Below are 20906 nucleotides of genomic sequence, written 5' to 3'. Positions count from 1 at the left end.
ACTATAGGCTTATAATTATTTTTTTAAATTAATTTGTATAATTAATTTTAATTATTATAGATTAAAAGCCTCCCCCTGGTGTCCGTGAACACGCGGTAAGTTTGAGCGGTATGTTTCGTGCTCTGTGTGCATAAAGCAGGCCTACTGTAAAAACAGCCAGCCGAGAGAGAGGGAAAAAAAAAAACTAAAGTTGGGAGTTAGTAATGAGGGCGAGGCTTGTTTTGTTCTGTTCCTGTCCGTGATTCTGCTGTCTGCTTCCCCTTCGCGAGCAGTCGGAGCGCTACAATTGTCAGTTTCGTGTGTCCCTATTTTTTTTAAAAACGTTTTTGTTTTCGGCTCCATGTTGAAGTTTTTGGAAGCAGGGGACTCACAGCCGCAGCACACTGTGTCCACACTCACACAGGACGCACGCAGACTCACGCGCACAGACCTCGCCTGATCTGCACCAGCGCGGGTCACTTCAGGTTAAACCCCGCTGTGTCCCGTCCAGTCCAGCCGACGGAGACCTACACTGCTTCCAGTTGAGGAGGAATACACAGCCACTGGAACTCCATATAATATTTGGATACGAGCTTCGTCTTGCATATGCGGTATGTTTCGTTTTTGGTGGGGTGGAAGGGGGGGGGGGGTATTTTTTGACAGCAGTCTAGCCAATGACAGCTCTAAACACGGACAGTACAGCAGCGAGGTGTCGTATAAAGCGCTTCCGAAGCTAAACATTCACACTCATTTTCGCGCTTTTAACGCAGCTATATGTGTTTTTAAGCCATATGGGAGTGAGGAGTTTTTACCAAACTACATTCAATTTTTTTGCAATTCAGTGCTGCCTTGCTAATAGGCTGTCGGTTCACACCTGGTTGAACGTTAGACCTTTCCAGAATTATGAGTGTTTCTGACAATACACAGTACAATTTATCCACCAAGCAGTTCAACATGACTGTCATATGTCAACTTTATAGCGGGGCTACTGCGCCCTGCGTCCGTCGGAATGAGATAGCAGGAAAAAGGAACATGTATCAAGAAAGTTCCCATTGTTATCCATTTCTGATGTATTTTACCCACGCCGAATTGAACACCGGCTCGTAGTAAATCAGAAACTACATTGTTTGTCATTTGCAATGTGTGGTTATCGCAACAAAAAGCGAAAGCGCGTTAAATGAGCAGATATTTGACTGGAGGTTCGGTCAGTGCAGGAGACTGAAGCGCCACTCGTGTTAGCTTTTATGGAGAGTTGAAGGGAGTTGCTTCATGGGGCCCAAGTTATCGTTATCCCTTTGATAGCTCAGGGCATCCTTTCACTTCATGATCACACTGCTTCACTTTCACTCTCTTGCCGTGGCCTTGAAATATATGTCACATATATATTTAAACTTACTGTCGTTACTGACGTAACCTTTGCTTTCGTTTCGGCAACGCGAACTTCACTGAAGCGCTCAATGAACATCTGGCTTGCAAAATAAGCGTGGCCCTTCACAGTGCATTAGTGACCTTAAAGGTTGGACTTCTGAACATTACAGTTCAGTGTATCACTGCACAAACTCAAGCCTGAGCTCTTTGTTAAAATGCTGCATTTGCAAACGTCCCCTGCAAAGCGTCTGTCTGTGAGTTGTTGGTTAAAGTTCGCTGCGCCTGTATAGAAGAATAATGACAATCTTGCATAAGTATTTATTTTATTTTATTTTGCCTCGTTGTAGTTTGCTGTGTGAGAGGTAACATGTTGCCAGAAGAGCATGAGATGATGCTTTCAGGGGCTGTCAGGAAACACACGTGAACGATTAAGCAAGGTGACTTTCTCTTCCTTATTTAGTCCAGATGTGAGGTTGAGAGCACAAGCATCTGCATGTTCACCACATTCATAAAAACATCCTTAAAGCCAAAAACATATTAAAGTATAAATATGTTGAATAATGTGGCTATTAATATTTTTTCAAGCCATATTTTGACATTTAAACTCTTTATGTGTGTGCATGCTTTATTTATTGATTAAAACTATAACATAAATACACAAATAATAGTTAAGTTACATAGCTGATAATGGCATTTTTATTCAGCAGCAATAAGCAGTGGTATGCATGACATGTCACATTTGTTCCAGGCAAAAAAGGGAGTTTCCAAGGAGCTACTGAAGGCAGCATCGGCTCTCAGCTGAGGGTATTTAAGGTTTTTCCTTCTGCCTGCTGGCTGCTGTTTTGTGGGAGCTTGTGTAAACCTCCTCAGCTCCCAGGGCAGGGCTCATGTTAGAGAGCATGCAGCATTCATTAAATCCATACAGCAGGTGTTAGAATAATGTCATTTGTCTACACGCAGTGGAAACAATGGCACCGAGCTGAAAATCCACTGGAAAGCATCACTATTACACGCTCGATACAATTACTCCTTTGATGTGTTTGTTGAAACTTGTTTAGGCTGCTTTTTTTGCCCAGATGGAAACCCTGTCTCTGCCGATGACAGTTGTCAGTTTTGCTCAACAAGTCTCGACTGCTAATAAAGAGAGGGCCACGGCATCAGAGCATTGAACGCTTTAGTGAGGACGTCTGCTCCTGCTTTGCTCAAGGTGTTTTTCATCTGATGACTAAACTCGTCGCATTTCCTCTACACAGTCACGCCTTAAAGCTGCTGTCATGCAGCCCTGTCACTACTGGACAATCTGTTATGTTTTCCATTTAATTCCTCAACTTGTTGATTTGATTTAAGAGCGATTTTTGGAAGATTTGATTCAGCAAGTCAGCCAAAACTGGATGTTCAACAAGTAAATATGCAATCATGTAAAAAGAATGTCCATATTTGAGGTGAAAAAAGAAAAAGCGATTAGAGCGTTATGATGCATTCAACATAATCTAAAGCATGGATGCAGCAAATGAATCGGGATCTATTTCAGCCACATTCACCTCTAACAGATTGTCCAAAGCCTGCTGCCACAACAGCTCTGCTGCGACACCTCTCTCTCTCTCTCTCTCTCTCTCTCTCACTCTCTCTCTCTCTGCAGATATGATATTATAGAAAATATGATTGGAAGCCATCAGTGGTGGCTGTGATGAAAGCTGAGTTATCTCAAAGCAGACTTAGACTCAGCTGTCAAACATACCTTTACTGCTTTACTAATGTTAATGTGGCCCCACTGTTGGCACTGTGCAGCTGTGTGGGAGAAGATAGTGTGAATGAAATTTAAAAATGGCAGATATAGTATCTTCTAATACTGTGAGGAGGGGGGAGGAACTGACCAGTAAATAAAGTTAGTAAGTTTATTCTGTCTGTGTGAACTGAGACATTTGCTTTTACTAATACATATAGCTGGAAATGTATAATGCAATTTAGGCAGCAGTATCAGAAATATCTAATAATAATAATAACAATATAATGAATAAATGTGCAACCACTACCATTGCACTCGTAACTAGTGGTATTATACTCATTATGATAATTGTACTCATGACTCAGTGATTTTAAATGTTCTCAGTTTAAGATCCAGCTTATCATTCATCATTCAGAGTTTAGCTGGAACTGACTGTAGTCACCAGAATGATTCAGTACAAGACATCATTTTATAACAAGTTAGAAGTACATTCATTTAACATTCTGTATCGACATGCCGACTTTATTTAGACTTGTAATTTCATAGTCTTACTGACTTCCTGTCAGTGTATACATGCTGGCCGGCCTTAACCGAGGTCAAGCTGAGCCGCAGATCTTTGTGTTCCCATTCGTGTGTAGTAGTGTCTTTATGGAGCTGAATCAGTGCTTATTCAAATTATGTGTGTGGTTATTTTGGCACTTGATTTGTAGATTTGTTTACAGCTGATAACTGCATTCTTTGATATTTTTATTGCCACTAGGGGGCAGAAGAAAGGTAAAACAGGCTGACAGACACACAGCCTTGTGCGAGGTTCCACTGTCCTCACCAGCTAATAGCTAACTGTGTGTGTCTGCTGTGTGGTGCTGGGCAGGTGGTGTACAGTGGGCTTTATCAGGGCTTATTTGCTGGAAACAGCTGCCAGCTACTGCTGGAAGACAGGATAATGAGAGTTAAGTTTGTATGTTATAAAACTGAAACAATGAGTTAAAAAAGATTAAGCTAAAAAAAACTCAGTAAAACTGCAAAGATGAGTGATAATTCTGTGTGGATTCATCAGTATAAGTAACACTTTTTAATTTGCATGAAGATTAGTTCACAGGCTCATTTGTTCTAAAAATCCACACTGCTGGATAATGTAAGTTATGATAAAAGACAATCACTACATATGATTGTATATCATGATTCATGGTATACAATACTCTCAATACTCAGATTCAGAAAATATAACAGTATGGCTGCAGCTAACGATTATGTTCTCTATTCATTTGTCTGCTTAATTAATGACTTAATGGTTTATTTCATGCAAAGTTAAAAAAAAGGCATGAACAACTTCTCACAGGCCATGATGATGTCTTCAGTTTGTTTGTTTTGTCGTCTGATTAACAGCCTAAACCTTGATTCATAATCCATAATCAAAAACAGCAGTACTAAAACAAACTATTTAAAAATAAATGTTTTCTATAAAACATGAAAAAGCAAGACCGTTATGCTCCACCCTTGGTTGACACTGTGTGGACAGCCGAGACACATCGCTGGTTTTTACACCTGTCTCATTATGTGTCTTAAGTTGACCACTTGTGTCTAGATGTCTGTGGTCAAATGCGTCCCAGACTACCTTGGCAAGTGGTTTTGAGTGATCAGATCATGATGCGTCTTGGTGGTCGTTCAAATTTATTTAGCGCTGTCCACTTGTGGCCAGATTGCATGTGAACAACAGGTGTAAACACGGTCTAAATGACAACTTTGAACAATAAAAAAACAACAGAAACTCTAAATAACATAGAATCATAGGCTGAGAGGCAAAACCAGCAGTCCACAAACAAGACACCTCTCCTTTGACACAGGAACTTAGAGCATTTAACCTCTTCCTCCCTGGTCCAGGAGCACCTCATTGTGGATTAATTAGGTGTAGATGACCTGTGGAACAATAGACAGGAGAGGAAAAGGACACAAAGTGCAGTCAGCACATACAGCTGTAACAAAATAACAAAAGTAAATGAGTAAACTGTCAAGCTAGAAACAAAAAGAACATAAAACTAATCAAGAAGGTTCCAAAACTGTAATAACTACAATTTACATGTATGTTAGATTCATTAAAATTTATTTTAGTGACTTTTATGAAAGAAAATGTACTTTTGATGCACCTTACAGTGTATCATCCATGTAGAAGAGACTTTATAGAAAATAGTTGTCATATGTTTGCTTAAAAAACAACCGAAATGATGAAATGATTTACTGAAAATTAATCTGCAGCTACTTGAATAAGATATTAATAGATTTACCCTTGCAGCTCTTTGTAACTGCTCTTTCATTCTTTGTAAGAAGTGATCAAGCAGTAGACTGAAAAGCACTTCTGAAGTTGGGCACCTCAGTGTGATGACTGACATACAGCAGACTCTTTCAGATACCATACTGTGTTATGATACAAGCATGGACAAGGCCCACACTGCAGTGCTGCTTTGCTTGATGCAGCCGCTGATGAAGCCGCTGGCTATAAGTAGGCAAGTGTGTGTTAGCATGCAAGCACAGGCGGACGTGCTGGTAGTTGTGTAGGACACAGTTATTAGTTTAATTGGAGAATCTTTTTTGCATTCTAAAGTTAGTGTTGCCTGGTATGAATTCACGTTTCTAAAGCAGAATGAGGTTCTGAGGCTTAAAGACTATCAGTGTCATGTACATGTGTCATACATCCTTAACCATAGACCATTACAGAACAATGAAATTTATGATTGTATACTTGCAATTATGCAAAATTTACCTGAAATGCTCTTTCCCCAAAAGAAATTAGAGGGCCAACAACAGCAATTACATTCATTTATCTTGCACTTGACAATATTCACTTATGGTCTCGAGTTAATTATTTCGCCCTACCTGGAGCTTTGAGTGGTTGTAATCAACGTCTCATGCATTGTGCACACATTAGGTCGAGCCGTTGTTCATGAAATTAAATCACATCGGCTCGGAGGGTTCCGGTGACAGCACAGGTAACGGGATCCGAATGGTAACACAGGTCGGGTTTAAGGCAGTTCAATCGGTCACTGAGGCTGGATTACAGTTTGGCAAGCGGTGGACTGAATCCGATGAACAGGAAGGCAAGGCTCAAACACTCCATAAGAACTCTAATGATTTTACACATTTAAGGAGCAATATGTAACATCAGTACCAATCCAAGTACCCTTAACGTGATACTGATACCAACCAGTACTTCATTTGATACCCATCATGTGAATAGAAGCATTCAATTGAGCATCACTAAAACAAAATCAATTTTTAATTTAAAAATAAATTTTTTCTATAAAGCATGAAAAAGCAAGACCGTTATGCTCCACCCTTGGTTGACACTGTGTGGACAGCCGAGACACATCGCTGGTTTTTACACCTGTCTCATTATGTGTCTCAAGTTGACCACTTGTGTCCAGATGTCTGTGGTCAAATGCGTCCCAGACTACCTTGGCAAGTGGTTTTGAGTGATCAGATCATGATGCGTCTTGGTTCAAATTTATTTAGCGCTGTCCACTTGTGGCCAGATTACATGTGAACACCAGGTGTAAACACGGTCTAAATGACGACTTTGAACAATAAAAAAACAACAGAAACTCTAAATAACATCATGTGAATAGAAGCATTGAATTATGACTTCACCACCACAGACGGGTTGTAGCTGCTGTGGCAGTGGGCCAATCACATGTTTCATTAAATCGAAAAACGCTTGCGTTGATTGGCTGTGAGCAAGTCCATACAAACGTATTTTCTAGCTCCGGGTGCAAAAAGGATCATTGACAGGAGACGTTTCGATAATACCTAGGTATCGATTTATTTCGGTTGATACCTTAAAAGTATACCAAACCCTAGTAATATATTTACTGTACTAACTCATAAAATGATCATGATATGTTAGAATCTGTACGTATCTATGAAAGGTAGACATGAAGCTCTAACTACACATACAGTTAAAGTGTTCATATACATTTGGCAAACTTTTAGTTATTGAATACTGTAAAGTTTATAAAAATGAGCTTCTGCACTTTTACAATAGTTACTAAGAAAAAGTGTTTAATGTAGATTTAATGCTAAATAATACTCACCCAATAATACTTACCCATGTGTAAAGTCTAGACATCGAACTATCTCTGCTTTTTACTTTAATTTGTATCTAGTTATTAAGGAATTATTATTAAGTTATTATTAAGTTATTAGGAATTTATGTCATTCATTGGACCTTGATGCATTTGATCTCATTTGAAATGCAGGCGACCTCACAATATTTTTATTTGAAAGACAAACCTCTGCTGTTTTTCACTCCATTGCAGGCTAAACGTTTGAGCTCAGATTCATGCCCTGAGGATGGATGATTTAAGTGGCATACTCAAGCTGTCTGAGGTTCAGGTGCGAAAAAATTCTGAAGGGCACCTGGCACACTCAATGAGCCCCCATCAGCTGAGAACAATGACGTATGTTTGGTATAAAGGCTACACGCCCAATTAAGATGAACATTTTATAGGGAGATTCTCCCAAAGATTCACACTTCTATTAGCTGTTTTGAGCAGTCTTGTTAGGGAAGTGAGAAGCTAGATTGGTGACATACATCACAAACTGATTGGCCATGAGTTTGGAAATGTTAATGACCTTGTTATTGTCATATGCATAGCTTGGATGTTGCTGGTAGGGAGAACAAAGGAAGAATGGAACATGTTCCGTTCAGTGGCAGTACTGTCTTCTTCCATGTTATAGAATTGGCAAACAACCTCGACAGCGTGTGCAGCTCTCATGCATTTCCAGTTCCTTGGGGTTGTGATGCACTGACATCTTGCCTTTATCATTTATGTTTTTCCCCCTAAGGAAGATGTTCTTACTCCTCTTTATTTGTTTCTCTGTTAGCAGGGCTACTATCTTCCAGATGTCATAAAACTTTCATGACCGGATACATTTCTTAAACCTTTTAACATGCCTAGGTAGAGGTTTAAGTTCTACTGGGCTTCCCATCTAATTGCTAATGGCTAATGCAAACATACTTTTATCTCTCTCCTCTGCTCCCTTGCTGCCTCTAGTTGCATTCTGCAGATCCATTTGTATTGTCTACAATTTTCTGGATCTTCTTGACATTCTGTAATTGTAGGGGAATCTCCCTCTGTACAAGTTAATCCAACATTAAGATTTGTAAACACATTTTAGAACTACTGAGATAATGATTTCCTTAAAGATTTTACCACAACGTTGATTTCTGGTTAGTACAAAATATTGACTATAGGTATGGCTAAGTACACAACTGGCTAGCTACTATCCATCTAGTGCTTTGTTTAGGATGTTTAAAGTTTTGGCCAGACCTAAACCAACTTAAACAATACAGTCTACATGCATCTTTAATAAAATTGAATTCATACACTTATATCAAATACAAAAAAGCCCTGCTACGTCACAAATTGTAGTATTATCAAGGTTACTGCTTAGACTGCACTGACCCAAACAGTCATAAGGGGGTGTGACTGAGCAAACTAATGAATAATGATTCATTTTTACCATAATGGTCAGCTCTATCATAAACACTTTGTGTGTGAGGACACCTTAGAGGACATTTAATCATAGTGTGAACTCCTTAAAGGACATTTTATCATCCTGTGAGGACTCCGTAGAGGACATTTTATTACATGTTAGGACACCTTAGAGGACATTTAATCACAGTGTGAGGACACTGCAGAGGACATTTTATTACATGTTAGGACACCTTAGAGGACATTTAATCACAGTGTGAGGACACTGCAGAGGACATTTTATTACATGTTAGGACACCTTAGAGGACATTTAATCACAGTGTGAGGACACTGCAGAGGACATTTTTATTACACGTGAAGACACTTTAGATGACATATTATCATAGTGTGGGCACCAGTGTATGATTTGCACATCTTATCTTCAAAACGAAACAGGTCCTCATCCCTGTGAATGCACATTAAACTGATAACCTGTCATGAATCTGATTATAGTAGTGCTGTTGTAATTTGATTGAACCTTCTACAGTTACTAGAAATGTAAGCAGTGCAGTAATTTGGGTCCACACAGTTCACAGATGACTTTTTTTTACTGAATGACTGGATACATTTGAATTTGATAGCTTTCATTTACTGTAAATGCCAATGTGTGCTGCTACAATCAGAAAAGGTTATAACAGTTATTAGTCATTTCAAACATAGACTAGTCATAATGTAAGTGGTGGAAAGTTATGGCTAAATATTTCCACCCACTAACTACCACAGACTGAACTGCATAGCACACTCAACTGAAACAATCAAAACTAGGTTGCTAATATTACACTTTATTACCCTTTGTTATATTAAATAATAAAATGGGTAATATGGAATATGGCTGACCTGATCATTTTTTAAAATAATACTGATTAAATTATGCGCAATAAGAATAGTTGCAGTCAGTTGCATAATTGCATATTTCCTTCTCATTTTAAATTTTATCTTTTGAAGTTATCAGTATGGTTTCTATTATTGTGTGGCATTTTGGCTTTGTTAGATACTGCAAAATCACGGTAGAGTAGCAGACAGGAAATGGTGACGCTACAGTGACTTTCTCTGTATGTTGATGCCTACTTTGGATTGGAGAGTGTTACAGATGTTTCCTAGCAACTGAGTTATACATTACTAAGATCCTTACTTACATTTTTACTACTGACACTGCTTAAAAGTCCCTCTTCACTTGGAAATCGTTCCTGCACATGAATGTTAGATCTTCTCTGTACAGAATGAGAGTGATCACAACTTGTTTGGAATTTATCATGGTCCAGAATTCAACTTAAAAGTGTGATGATGAAACCTGAAGCCAAGCACTTTGCGGCTGTCACATGGTGTACTGTATGTAGTGTTTGTTGACAGGAAGCTCAACGCCTCATCAACAATCAAGGTGTTGAATCAAGGTGTGACTCAGAACCTTCACTTGACAAAGAACAATGTGTTCTCTGTTCCTAACAAGCAATTATGGGTTTTTATTTACTGACAGTCTGCCTGTCACTGTGACTCTCCAAGGTGTCTAGTACATTTACAAGGGTTCCAGTGGTATCGTGTCATTTTGTAGAGGCAAAATAAGGAACTCATATTATGTTTCTTGTTTCAAAGATGCCACCTGCACCAACTTTCTTTAATTTAACAGTCAATGCTGGATAATATTTTTGACACATTAGAAGCGTTGTGAAATTAGTGATGTGACATTGCATCCCATTTCTTTTGTTTTCTTTACTGTCCATTCTACAATGGAGTGAATTAGGAGTTCATCTTATGAAATTAAAAATGTTTGCATATTCATAGATTCATTTTAAGGATTTTAACAAGGTAATCTTTTTTCTTTTGGTGGGAGAAAAACATCTTACCTCTTTTCCTCCAGCAATTTCTTATTGTGGAGGCCCCCCTGTCAGCCCAGGCGTCTCATGTCATGAGAATAGCATTCAGGAGGCTGATTTTTTTTGTTTTGTTTTTGGCGATGTCAATGTTTCCCTTATAATTGTACATGCCTGGCAAGTTGTCAGGCCAACAACCCCTGCTAGTCCAAAAAAAATGTTTTTAATGCCAAAAATAACACCAAATCAGCATTTATTTCCATTCATTTGGAAATCAAGAATCAATTTGTGCCTGGGGAACTCTTGGAAGCATAGCTCCTTAAAAGGAATAGGGCAGCGTGTAATGTTAGCTTACAGTAAATGTACAGTACAGTCTGGATCAAATGTAGAGTACAGTTTACAGTAAATGTACAGTACAGGCTAAGGTGAGTCAGCTAATAAATGCTGCAGCTTCTCAAGACCAAGAAAAGTCTTGTCGTTTTCCCAACTGCTGGAACATTGAAGGGGGTTAGCGACAATAGATTAGCCTAACCTGACCAGGCTTAATTATGATGAACTGCCCTTTATGGTGGACCATCTATTCTTGTTTTTAGTGTCACACACAGAGAATGGAGAAATATCTGGCTGCTGAGTCTCTCCTGAGTTTTGCTGGAGAATGGAGATTGTGTTCTTTGGCAGGAACTCAACTCAGATGTTTCTCAGTGTTGTGTTTTTCACATCACAGCCTGTACAGTTGTCCACAAGCAGCAGAATATTCTTCCTCTCTTGGCTTAATTTGACATCCCACTCCTTCAACCACTCTACTCCTGGCTGCGTAACGGACAGGCAGTGTGCGCACATTTCTGAAGCAGCGTGGCTTATTACTTTTGCCAAAGATAAAAAATTCCGTCTTTTCCCCAGCAGCAGAACAGTCAAAGAGAGCGGTGATCCTTTTCTTAGATTTCTTTCCCTCCCTTTTATTGTCAGATTTAAAGGTCAGGTTGCCATCAGATAGTGCTCGAAAATAAATTCTGCTCTCGTCGGCATTCCAAATGTTTTCCTCCGTGTATTCTTGTCTCATCTGTCTCCACTGTTCCACAAGCCCTTTATCGAATGACACCATGTCAGCCTCAGCCGCCTCCCTGTGCTGTTTCTGAAACACACTGTTTTCTCTCTATGTAAATCACTCATAACTATGGAAACGTTGAAATTGTCTTAATCCAGGCCTGCTGCCAATTCTTCTGCCTTTTCGCTCACCAAAGGCCTCCTCAATGGGGTATTATGTGACCGGGCATTATATCAATCCACTTGATGAGGGCAGCTTCAACCACAGGTGCTTTCCCCATGTATATTTATCTCCATCACTAGCAACCATGACTGTTTCTCGTCACTTGAGTAGACTTGCTTGAGTAGCCTGAGGAACACACTCATCTCGTTGGCTTGTTTTTGGCAGTTCGTTATGTAAGCTCCGAGGAGAATATGTTTTTCATCAAGAGAAAATGAGTCTCTTTTTCCTGTCATGATTCTAATATGCACAGAGCACCAGCCTCAGGTAGCCAGCCAGAAGCAGATGAGTTATATGTACGAAAGACCTCAAAATGAACATTGTGGATAACTATAAGTGAATGATTTCAACAGTATTTGTATGCAGATGATTCTCTCTTCACCTTTTTGATCCATATAACCACTTGATCAATGTAACCTTAATCACCATAAGTGGTGTCCATTGTATTGTATTAAAACATGTCTGGAGCGGATCTTTAGGTTTTAATGCTATAACCTGATTGTGTAAATCTTAATAAAACTAACTAGTAAACACAAACTAAATAATGGATTCATATTTAGCCACAATACTCCAATTTAATTCTCTAGTTTTACAGACTCTGTGGGATTATCTCAAGATCCTTACCAAAGTTAGGGGCTTTAAGCAACACAAAGAATTCCATTAGCTTGTGATATGTGTGATCTGACAACCGAATGTTTGTTGGATACAAAATTAACTCTGCGTCTTATTTCGAGACATTACTCCAACCAATGTGATACTGCACTGCTTATTGACTTGCTGTCAAAATATATTATAAGCTGAGTATGTATGATATGTTATTATTAGCCCATAGAATATTCAGTCAAGAGACTTTTCAAGGGATTGTCATTATAAGACAATGATGACCTCTCTATGGAAAATGCAGAAAATATGAATAATATATTGAAGTGCAGTATCAGTGAGTTTCAAACATCATGAATCATAGGGACATCTGGAGCTATATGAATTTAACTGTTGCCTTTAGTCAGTCACCAGAAACCTCAGTATCTCCAACTTTTTGGCTGCATGACAACTGCTCATGCTAATAAAAACACACACTTACACTTTTTTTCCTATTATAATTACAGATTACAGATGCTTTTTATGCCCCATCCGAGCCATAAATATGTCAACAAGACAGCCATGGAGCATTCATTTTTCACCCCTTTACTACCATGTGGAAAACTGTGATAGTGAAGATGAGGCAGACCTCTTGACAAACTGTGGCGGGTGGTGTATGTGTGGCTGGCTGCACATACTTTGCAGCTGTTAGAAACAACTGCTCACATGGCGTATATACAAGTGTCTGCAAATTCTGCATGCACCTGTGGGTCAAAAAGGTGGACACTTACACACTGCATGGCTTAAGCTGTGAAATAAACTGGTGGCAATAGCTTTAAAGATTTTTTATACTAACCTTAAGAAACTATAATATACCTGGCTTGTTTCATTCAATAGCCACTGTGATACATCACAAGAAAACAAAGTCAATATGCAAAATAAGAATAGAACAAAAACATTATGTAATACTGGACCCTAAATATTAGACAACCCTCATAATAAGACGTCAAAGTAAATTATGAAAAAAGTCCATATTTGTGTAGCTTGTCTATACTCACACACTCTCCTGGCTCTTGGAAATAGTCTAAATGATTTTCTCTGACAGTTAACATTTTGCAGACAATCTCTTTGAGCTTCTCATCATCTGTGACATCGACAATTCTTGGCTGCTTTTTATCAGAGAGATCTCCAGCTAGCGTTATGGCTCTATCAAAATCAAGATAACACAATTCTCCAGCAGCTGGCAGTATGGACACTAATGCCCATGTAAACACATCAACTACGGTCATTTTGTGTTACAGGGCTTTGAATAGCAGATTTCATTTGGTTGGAATCAGTTAGTGGTCAGTCTTTTGATACAATTTTGGCCTTCATCTCAGAGTTGCTGTCCTTAAAGCCTGCAGGGATGCACATCAAAGGATGACAGTGTACAGCAGGGGTTAATACATGGAAAACTGTTATTTTAATAGAAATCACGATGCCAGTGAAGTGTTATTGGTCATGCTATCAACCAGAATAACGTTTGTCAGTAACCTGTTTACCCCTGCAACAGTCAGAGTGAATGCTGCTGCTGTGTCCTTGAGCTGGTTACTCAACTTCTCTCCAATGATAAGGACCTCAGCTAGACGCCAAGAACAACTACGCTTCCTGTATTGGTTTTGGAAGGTTTCAGCAACCCTTTAGCCGTCCTGTTGTCCTCAGGTCAATTTTGACTCAGGAGGAGAACAGGTGTTAACTCAAAAAAGCCTTTAAGTAAGGCCCATTGACCATAGTGTGTGAAGCCTGTGCTAATAACTTGGAATAATGTTGGTTTAAAGGGTCCAACACAGAATTGGGTGATAATTAGGCCTGGGTATTGTTTAAAAAAGCCAGTACCAACTCAAGTACCCAAAAGTGATAGTGATACCAATTCAGCATTAAATTGCATAAAATGCCACCACACCTCAACATCTAAATGATTTGATTTTTACAGAAATGCATTTTGAAAGTCTTCAAGTTATTAATATTTATTTTATCGAAGAATGTTTGTGTTGACTGACCATGAGCAAGTCCATACAAATAGTCATATGTTCAAGTTCTGAGTGCAAAAAGGATTGATCGCAGGTATCGTTTGACGGGAGACATTTCCATACTACTTGGTATCGATTTATTTCAGTCGATACCTTAAAGGTATCAAGTACTGATACCCAGCCCTAGTGATAATTTAATTGATCATTTATAATTCAATAGGCAACGCTTTTTTGCCATCAATGGACACACACTAGCCTAAAATGAAAAAGCAGGTTTATAAAGTGAAGCTATAACATTTCAATAGTGAAATCTTACTCACAGTACCAACACAGACCCTTAAAACAGTAGATGTTTTCAGCAGATTCAAGCTTCAAATCTTCAGTGTCAGATGCTTTGATTTAAGCACATTTTTCTTTGTTGATTCTCTAAAGTTTTGTCAGGCTCTTCTTACAGTTTGTTTTGGTAGAGTTCAAATTTCGGCTGGGTCATTTAAGGACACTCAGAGACTTGAAGCCGCTCCAGATTTTCCTTGGCTCAGTGCCTTGGCCTCTCGTGCTTTTTTCCTGTCTGTGGCTATACGGGCCTCTGCAGCCGTTTTTCTGTTAGGATCTCTCTGCATTTGGCTCAATTCATTGTGCTCTCAGTCTGACTACCTCGTAAAAACTTGTTAGCACCAATAAGAGCGATCCCCATAAGCGTGATGCTGAAAAAGGTGTTATCCAGATGAGTGGTTCCTGGTGTTTCCCAGCTGTAGTGGTTGGTATTTAGGCCAAAGGGTATTGTGTAATCAAAGCAGTAGTCTTTCTGCACATGCAGACCACACCAGAAGTTTGACAGAAAAAATCATAACTCAAGGTCTACTTGTTACCTTTTTCAGAGTTTTCAACTCTTGGTCTTCATCAACAGTTGAAATTTGCTGCATTAGTTGCAGTTAAAACATGGTTCACCTCCCTGTTTCTGAACTTCTGTACTCAACCGATTTGTCATGTTTTATTAACTAAAAAATGTTTTTAACTTTGTGTTGCATTCTTGTGGACCACTTTCCAAATTGTCAAACATCACATCTTTCAAATTAAGTTAAGACACAAAAACTGAGCATTAAGGTTCCAAGTGGTGAGGGAAGGACACACGCAGGCAGTAATATTGTCACCTGCTGTTTGGATTGTTTGCTCTTTTTTTTTCCTAAACAGAAAGGAGAAAAAAAAGTGTTCAAGCTGGTTTTGAGAGGGGTGAGGTTGGAAAAAAACTATGAACACAAATGAAAAGAAACCCTGTCAAAACTTGTCAAAAGAACATGTGGAAACTCAGCAATTAATCAAGGAAAAACAGAAGCTCCATGCACTGAAAGTAATAATTGATGCACCTCATTTGATCCTCTTATGGCACACCACAGGCATCAGATTTTAAATGCAAACACCACAGAACCAACACAGATTTGTATTGCTGTTTTCTGTTTTTACTGCTGCGTGAGTTGGATATAATGAATTAATGAAGAGAGGGGGAAAATTGACCTAAGAGCATCTGTTTCCACAGTAAATCATCTGTCGCGTGTTTGATGTTTATTTTTTTGTGCTTCAGAACGTAACTGCCATGAAACAATCAGAAAATAACGTGCTTCTCTCATTCACTGCTTTGTTCTCCCTACTGCAGCTCCCTCACCTCACTCGACCACCACTGCAGTCTCTCTCTCAGCTTGCTTGTGCTATCTCTCTTTTTTGGCTGAAGAAAAAACACCTCATTTGATGCTTCAAAATTGAGGCAAGGTCAGATAAGGGGCATCAAGGCAGTTTGATGTGCCTCTTGGTGTGCGTTTGGCCATTTAAAACAGCAGGTCTACTTCAAAGCGCATGCGTCACACGCTTTCACTGTGTTTGGGCCTTTGAGGCTTGGCCCATGACTATTGGGCATCTAGCACACGCTGCCATCAGCAAGATTGCAGATTGCAGATGAACTGAAGTAACTGAACTGAGGAGACTCTAGCCCTGACTTTTAAACAGCCCCCCCCCCCCCCCCCCCCCCCCCGAGTGACAAACCAAAATTAGGGTTAATTAAACCATACAAGCTGCAGTCAGAGTTCTCCTCACTATAAAGTCCATTGGATGCTTCCACTTCCAGTTTGACACACTGGACCATAACCTGGAGGTAACATGTATGCAAAGCATGGTAACAAACATCTGATATTGAATATAATGAAAACAAATGGATTTAACCCTTACATATTGTTCAATATTCTACACACTTGCAGTATGTTCTGGGTCAATTTTGACCCGGTCTTAGAATCCCCTCATAAAAGTGTCTATACCACATTTTGAACCACAGATCTATTTAGAAAGCATCAATAGTCGATCTTTATTAATATTTCAGACAGCACAGAGTGTATCCATTTTTGGAGAAAAAACATCTATCACACAATATCATCTTCTATTTGACCTAAGACATGAAAATATAACATAGCAATAATGATGGAAATGTATTTAATGTAAAGTGAAAATGAACTGTGGGGTTTATTGTATAACCATTAGAGCCATCAGTCTTCACTGCTACATCATAAAAAGAATGATTCAAACTATGAACTATTCATTTAACATAAACACATGTCAATAGATGGGGCTCAAATTTGACCCAGAACACACTCAATGGATAAAAATTTGTAACACCTATACAAAGTAAGACAAAGTAGAGTAAAAGACATTTGAGGTGTTTTTACAGCGGTCACATGTCATAACGGGTCAAATTTGACCCAAACAGAATGTTAAGGGTTAATACGAATACAATACAGTAATACAAAATACATTAACTCAAGTATGGCTTTCAAATGTGTGTAATTTCACACATGTAAATGTCTTTATTTGTACTAAAATAATGACAACATAATGAGGTGTTTTGTGTGTTGAAAATCTGCTGACATGCAAGACCCAAATACATTTTTTTTTCAGTCCCAGACCATGAACTGTACTACTGACATAGCATTGATGACATTTCTAAATAGCCAAATATCATATTCTAAAAATATCATTTTATTTTATATAAAACATGCAGTGAGTATTATGCCACGTAGAGCCACAACAGAGCAGAAGCAACCTAGTTCAAAGGTTGAGAGGGTAATCGTAGAGAGGAGCAGAAATGACTTTGCCTCCAATTTAAATGCTTAATAGATTTAGTAACCAGCAAACAAGCCATTCTATGCAGTCATGTTGTTTTCAGTGGATAATAACATGTTTACCCTCCTCTCAGCATATCAGCCAGGCACTTACAGGATAGTAAGAGAAGAAGCTGTTAGGCTGTGCTCTGGATGCTACACACACTGTTGTTTGTTAGTGAGTTAAGCGTTATGTGGAGACCCTCTGGACTGTGCAGTATGATTGTGCAGTGAACAAAAAGGTTGACCAATGCTTTCTTGCATACTCTGTCTTTTTTGCCATGAGGTGCACTTGACTCATCCCTTTGATTCTGCTTTCTCTTCCTCTGTCACTTCTTTTTTACCCTTTGTTCCCTATATCGTATGTCAGTCTCTAGTGTGTGAGCTTGTGTTCCTGTGGGTGCCTTTTATGTCTTCAAATCACTCAAAGAGCAAAGAATGAATGAATCGAAGAGGAAACGAAGATTTTTCAAGATCTAAAAAGAAATTTTGGAGAGATTAGAGATTACAGGCTATTTCTTTCAGCAGTGCTGCAGAGGAAATATGCATTTAAAGCTGCAATTCTTCAAAACTTATTCAAAATTGATTCAAAAGACAAACACATTCATTTAGAGGACTGTAAGACTGGTCTGATTGTTGAAAGGTTTTCACAGAAAAATCCCAGTTTTGTGCCTTTGCGGTGGGATATTCAGAGAAAACACATTAGGCTAATTAGATTTACAGATATCTAAGTAATCAGATGACCCACCCCCTCTGCTTTGGAGGAAATGGATGAGAAGTAAACAGGCTTTGGTGTTTCTACCACAGTCCTCCCTCAGCTCTTAATGTTGGATTGCGACAAAAGCAGATTTTGTCTGGTACATTAGCGCCGCCCGCCTCCCCCCCTAAGTTCTAAGCGTACTGTAGATTTCAAGTTAACTAAACCCTGAATCAGGATCTGCTTCTCTGGTGTCAAAAATGAAAATTGGAGCCTTAGTAGAAAAAAAATCTTTGGCTTTAAGTTTCAAACATTTGGAACTTCAGTAAAGATTTATTAGTTTTCTGGGAATGTGTTGATGGTTTGAAATAGTGTTTGTACTTTCAAACATTTGGAACTTCAGGAAGTATTTATTGGTTTTCTTGGAATGTGTTGCCGCTTTTGAAACGTTTGTTTGCTTGCTTGTGGTGTGATTGGCTCAACGCTAAGATGCAAGTGGTTTTTAAGTTTAGTCTGCAATGTGTATCAAAGTGTTTCATTAATACCTTTTATGTTGTATTCTGTTCTGTACAGGCTTCAGTGTATTAAGAGATGATGGTGTGAGGTAGATGTGGTATTTACTTAAGGCTTTGATTCAGATTTTATAACATGAAACAGCGCAGTAATACATGCAGTGTTACTTCTGAACTGAAAAATAATAGCAATGCACTACACCCATCTGCAGTATGGGAGCCTAACGTACATAATGTAAATAAATCATGTAAAGTAAATCAATGTACCAAAAAATAGTGCAATAATTTATACAAATAGTACAACTGATTATTAAATGTTCATTATTCTTATTTTAATATTTAAGGCACTTGATTGACTTTATTTTAGTAAAGCACTGGTCTTTATTTAACTGCTGCTACTGCTTTATTGTCGTATTTGTTCTCATGTGTTTTAGCTATGGTTAGTTATTTATTTCTCTTGCACTTTGCTTCTGATAAACAATTTCATTCCACTGTATGTATTTAATAGATACAGTATGGTTGGAATGATGAATAAATAAACTTAGAAATCTGTATTTTAAAATACTTTTAGCATTTTATGTCACATTTTTACATTGAATAGACGTAATAAGTCAGAAGAACAAGCTGGTATATGTAGCATGTGCAGCCTTGTTGAGTTAAATAAAAGGAGAGATTAGTTACTGTGTGTGTGTGTGCAATATGTTTATTTACAGGAGCAGCCTCTGTTCCATCCATTGTGCACGCTGAGCAGAACTTGGGAGCCAGACATTTCTCCATTCTCTGTGTAGGAGCAGCTGAGATTGACCTCCAAAAATGAGAGTAGCTGGTCCACCTTAAAGGTCAGTCCATCTTAAGTGAGCCTGGTCAGGTTAGGCTAACTTTGGAGCTAACTGCCTTCAGTTTTCCAGCATTTGTGGAAACAACATGAGTCTTTCCTTTTGTGTTGAGAAGCTGCTGCATTGATTACCTGACACACTGCAGTCTATACTGTACATTTAATGCTATGTTTTCCTCTGCTCCATCACTTTTACACATTGTCCTATTCCTTGCAGCAGCTACGTTACCCAGTTTCCCAGGCAATGACAAAGAGGTAGACTTACGTTTTATAACAGATCTGTACAGAGGCTCCTAAATGCTATTGATCCAAATGAATGGATATCTGGCATTACGTCTTCATTTAAGAAAAACAAAAACAGATTTTTTTGGCCTGGCGGGGGTTCTCGTTGGTCTGGCGGCCCGCCAGCCTTGTACAATTATAGGGGAAACACTGGATTCAATCCATCAAGTGTCACTGTGGCCTGAGTCTTTTTTGAAAAGTTCAACAGTGCACTCTGAGCCTACTTGACCGCTTTAATTGGCATTTCAGCAAAACAGCCTGGAACTAATGCATTTTGTATTTTAGTTGAAAAGAAAAAGTTCTTTGACATTTCTCAAAGACGAACCCCTGTGCAGCATACAAATGTAGAGTTCAGTGTGGAGAGCAAACTGTGCAGCCATTCTCAGAAAAACACACACACACACACACACACACACACACACACACACACACACACACACACACACACACATACACACACACACACACACACACACACACAAATAAAACTGTGACAGCCAGATTTGGTGTTTTTCCCCAATGTAAGAAACAGGCATGGTGCCGGTCTACAAAATGTTAAAGTAAAAGCTGTAGTCTTGTCTTACACAATGTTGACCTTTTACTTTTTTCGTCTGTTATTTGTACTTCTTCTCTTGTGTATGACTATTTCTTTTCTAAACATGTTCTTGACCTTAGCACTTCACTAAGCTGTGGTGGCTCTGTAATGCCAAACTACTAGACATTCATTTCAAAATGTACATATGAAATCACAAAGCAAAAAGGACACTATCTCTAATCTTCCTTTGGAACTTAATCCTCTCTAGCCTTGGAAGAAAGAACTGTGTTACTTTTCACTGTACTTTTTAAATTTTTTTTATAATGCTTATTCATTATTATTGTCCGAAAGAACAGAAATGTAAGTAATCCATTAATTGTAATATCTATTTTTTACAGTCTGAGGTGGTGTCAACAATATTGGGCCAATATAGCTATACTGTATTTACAAGCCATACTACTAGATATGACTATATTCAGTACCATACATACTTTTTGTGCTGTTATATTTACAATAGGTGCAGCCTTTGACACTCTGAGATAGTTACTCATGCATTTTTTAGGGGTAGCTAAAAGTTAGCTCTAAACTGGACCTCATTCACATTTACACACTGTTGACATGGCTCTGTTCTCCAACTTGGTCCA

At 38.6% G+C, this 20906-nt stretch overlaps 1 protein-coding gene across 4 annotated transcripts in view; it reads left to right on the top strand.

The window, feature by feature from the left end:
* Positions 1-226: 226 nt before the first annotated feature.
* The window catches only part of thrb (thyroid hormone receptor beta), a 126685-nt gene continuing 106005 nt past the window's right edge, over positions 227-20906 (top strand). For 2 of the 4 annotated variants that reach the window (XR_008322961.1, XM_053334118.1), the window contains exons 1-2: positions 227-590; positions 19324-19449. The gene's annotated coding sequence lies outside the window, so the exon portion shown is untranslated. The remainder of the gene's footprint in view (positions 591-19323; positions 19450-20906) is intronic. The other 2 variants (XM_053334121.1, XM_053334119.1) reach the window with 2 other exon arrangements.

This window comes from Scomber japonicus, chromosome 15 (assembly GCF_027409825.1).
Source record: "Scomber japonicus isolate fScoJap1 chromosome 15, fScoJap1.pri, whole genome shotgun sequence".
Lineage (NCBI taxonomy): Eukaryota > Metazoa > Chordata > Actinopteri > Scombriformes > Scombridae > Scomber > Scomber japonicus.
Note: the sequence above shows the minus strand (reverse complement) of the source record. Positions and strands in the feature narration are given on the sequence as shown.